The sequence below is a fragment of the Ailuropoda melanoleuca genome, unplaced genomic scaffold (assembly GCF_002007445.2).
Source record: "Ailuropoda melanoleuca isolate Jingjing unplaced genomic scaffold, ASM200744v2 unplaced-scaffold2656, whole genome shotgun sequence".
Taxonomy (NCBI): Eukaryota; Metazoa; Chordata; class Mammalia; order Carnivora; family Ursidae; genus Ailuropoda; species Ailuropoda melanoleuca.
In genome coordinates, this window is record NW_023196681.1 from 1 (window position 1) to 3,811 (window position 3,811).

The 3,811-nt window shown below is 48.1% G+C and overlaps 1 long non-coding RNA gene across 1 annotated transcript; it reads left to right on the forward strand.

Annotated features, from left to right (window-relative positions):
* The first annotated feature begins 89 nt into the window (after window positions 1–89).
* Window positions 90–3,020, forward strand: LOC105235248. The gene is made up of 3 exons (XR_004622837.1): window positions 90–688; window positions 1,309–1,373; window positions 1,902–3,020. It is a non-coding gene; the product is annotated as an uncharacterized LOC105235248 (long non-coding RNA).
* Window positions 3,021–3,811: the final 791 nt, after the last annotated feature.

A 3,811-nucleotide genomic window follows, 5' to 3' on the forward strand; every position in this document is an offset into this window, starting at 1 on the left:
CCTGTGCGGTCAGTTCCTGCCCTGATGGCCAAATTCATTCCCAGTTAATGCTTCTTCACTTGATTTTAACTTGATTTTTTTCCCTGGTGGGAAAAAAAATGGAAATTTGATCTTCTGTGGGGTGATAAATTAGATACTACCTGGAACCCTCAGGGCCATAGGATGTGAGATNCCCCCTTTCCCCCAGGGCAAGCCAGAGGGGGGGCCGTTACTGAGTCTGACTGCCAGAAAGGGAGAGAGCCTTAAGCCCTGTGGGACATTGTAAAGGAGATGAAAATGCTTTCAGTCTAGACCGTCTGCTGCTTTAACCACAGTGCCTTCCTCACCCACCACTTTTTTATTATTATTTTTAGTTTACAGTGGAAGAGCACTTACATTTACTCATAATTGTCTCAGTTGGGCCATATTTGTCAGAATGGTAAATGTTAGTTATAAGGAGGAAAAACACTTTTTCATTTTGGATGTTTTACTTTTCATTGCTTGTTGAAACTGTTTTGCAACGTGTGACTTATAGAAAAACTAATTTAATTGAATACATCTGTGAATACCCTGGTCTTCTCATAAGAAAGACCAGCAGGAAGGATAGCAACCCTCACGTTCTCCTTCAGGACACCCTCCAGACCTCCCCGCCTGGCTGCCTGACATCACTCCAGATGTTTAATCAGACCTACAAGCTCTATTCTTACAGGTTTGTTTTGGGAGTGGGGGTGGAGAGGCTGCCCATCCAGGAGTGTGGCTCAGCCAGCCCTGTGCAGTGACCAGAGCACCCAGAACCACCCCCTGCTGGAGGCTCTCCATCCAGCACTTCCTCCTCCCTTGCTGTTCCTTCCTCCTCCTGCCTTCTCCCCACTTCATTTGTCAATTCACCTACAGTAAAATCACTTTTTTTTTGTTTGGTGCTTATTTTGTTTTGCTTTGGAGGAGGTTTCTAAAAGGTGCCGAAGAGCCCGTGGATTGTGCAGGAATTTTCTTGGCCATCTATTCATCACATGGCACCTTCAGTAGATTCTTGGTGTAAAGCATACGCACTCCATAAAGATCAGGGCACATCTGTGTTGTTCACTAGCATCCACAGCTCCTAGGCAAGCTCTGGTTAAATAATAGGCTTTCATTTGTTGAACTGAACGCCCTGACTTCCATAAAGAGAGGCTTCTAGAAGCAGAAAGTCTACTGCCTTGCCACAGGTTTCCTCCCTTTCCCACTTGTTTTGGATTCAGGCCAGGTGAGCATACTGGAGGCAGGATTAAAGATGTTACCCAGCACTTCCCGCGGCAGGCCAGCCCCTCACCCAGGATTTTCTTTCCACAGCTACCTGGGGCTCGGTTTGATGTCGGCGCGGCTGGCGATTCTGGGTGGCATGGAGGGGAAACCTGGTAAGTGGAATGAGAGTTCAGAGCCCTCCTTGCTCAGCAGGCTTGAAGAACCCTTCAGGATAGGTGCTCCTGCCCTCCACCGTCACAGCAGCCCACTGGGCCCTGGTCCGCAGGACTAGGGGAGCCTAGGAGGGGTGTATGGGGAAGAATGCACCCCACATCGTGTCAGTGGGCACCACGATGGTAACAAATGGTGATGTGTTTTACCTGTGTACATGCTAAGTTATTTTTTAAAAGGAAGAGCTGCTGGAGAATTCATTTCTCAAACACCGAGTTGTGGGATTTTAGCCACCAAGTAACTGTTTAGTCTTCACCTGCATTTGGAGTGGACTGGTTTTTAAGCATCTGAAGGGATTCTTATTCTTCATGATAGTACAGGAAGGGCCTGAGGAGGTGATTCTGGGGCTGCTGCTGTGGAGCCAGAGAGAGTTTTCCCTCATTCACAGTGATTCTGGTGTTGTGAGGATGTCCCTCCATCTTCCCTTGCTCTGTGAAGGATCATTAAACATGGACTCGCCCTTTCTACAGACGTGGCGTTGAAGTGGAGATGGAACCTATGTCAGGGCAAGATGTTCCTCCCAGGCCTTCTCTGATCTTTCCTGACTGGCCTGGCTGAGGAGAAGCCTAGAGCTGGCCACCAGGCTACATGAAATCTTAGGAGGTCTTAGGGGATCACTGTCCCAATTTGGGAGTAGGGGAACACTGCTCTGAGGCTGGCATTGGCCTGTCTTTCCTGATGACATCGATCATGGCCCAAAGGCCTTGACCCTTGACCCATGCCTCTGGTGCAGATGTGTGCATGTGAGCCCACACATATGCTCCAGCCACAGGCCCTTCCCTCAACCCTGCCTTTCCTTGCCCCATACCTGCTCCCCTCCACAGGCCTAGCACTTCTCTGCACTTCTTCCAAGGGCCTGGTCGTTCTGACTGGAATTTTTGTTTTTCACGTACATCTTATTTCAAATCCTGGTGTTTAACCTCATTGCGGTATTCCTCTGTTGCAAGCCAAAAACATTTCCATGTCTCAGAAACACTTGCAGCTTTCACTCTATGGCTAGAAAACACCTATTTAGCCAGCAGGAAGAAGGCAGGTACCCAAGTGTCCAGGGCTAGCCTTAAACCCATCAGCTGCATGAAGTGCCTCCTTGGGGCACATGGGGCTGTAACAACTGCCAAGAAGGGTGTGGACAGCTCTTTGCCCCAGAGGAAACATCTCCCTATTGTGTTATCTGTTGTTGCACAAGTACACAGTAAAGACACTAACTGTTGAAACAAGCAAGTAGCCATCATTTTATTACAGTATCTCGTGATTGCACAGGCTTGAGCTGGGCAGTGGCTCTCCTGGGGTCCCTGGGGTGGCTGGGTGAGTGTCTTACACCTCGGTGCTCTCCCACGTAGCCTCCCCCCACACTTCTCCCTGGCAGCTCAGGAAGGAAGACTACCCTGAAGTCATATCCCGTCATATCCTGCACATTCTGCTGGTAAAAGTAGGCCCAGGCGAGAATCACGGGCAGGCATAGGGACTCACTTCTCTGCATGCACATCTTTGAGGGTGGCATTGTGGGGCCAGCCTTGGAGGCCAACCACCACACTTCCTTTGTTATTTGTGGGGCCCCAGATTTTGTGTTGTGGGGCAGCACAGATACATGGCCCTGCCAGGCTTACTTGTGACCTCATTCATCTATAAAATCAGGTGGTGTTGGCTCCCCTTCTATGAGGGTGGTTGTGACAGTGGACTGAACAGCACTTGGCCTGATGCCTGGAACCCTGATGCCCCTCAGTGCATGTAAGCTAGGTGTGGCTATGTTTCTAGAACTCATGAGGCTTTGTGGCAGCTTATGTGATAGAGAAAGGCTTGCTTCCCCTAGTTTACCTGGAATGCTTCCACAGGTCAGGTCTCATCTGGCAAAAAGGAAGAGTGTTCTTTTGGCCCTCCAGTGCCTTCATTACTAGTATTGGGGAGGAAAAACTTTTCTTCTGCCTTTCATGGTTCTTTGGGCCTGTCTATTAATTAAATTCACATGAGACAGATTAATAGACAAATTTAATTATGTATGTACAGGAGCCCCATAAGAATATGACACACAAGGATAGGTCAGGCAATTGAGACTTATGTGCCATCCTGAACTAAGGGATAAGATAGAGGTCTGGGTCTTTAAAGAGGAGGAGGGTAATTCACAGGGCAATAAGAAGAGCGGGTGTTTGGTCATTAGATGTTTGCCCTTGCATACAGAGGTCATTCTTTTTTTTTCTTATTTTTTTTATTATGTTAGTCACCATACAGTACATCCCTGGTTTCTGATGTAAAGTTCCATGATTCATTACTTGCATATAACACCCAGTGCACCATGCAATACGTACCCTCCCAGAGGTCATTCTTAAAAACATCTCGGGTAACAGCTTTCTTTCTGGGCCAGACCTCCTATCTAAATTCTCTT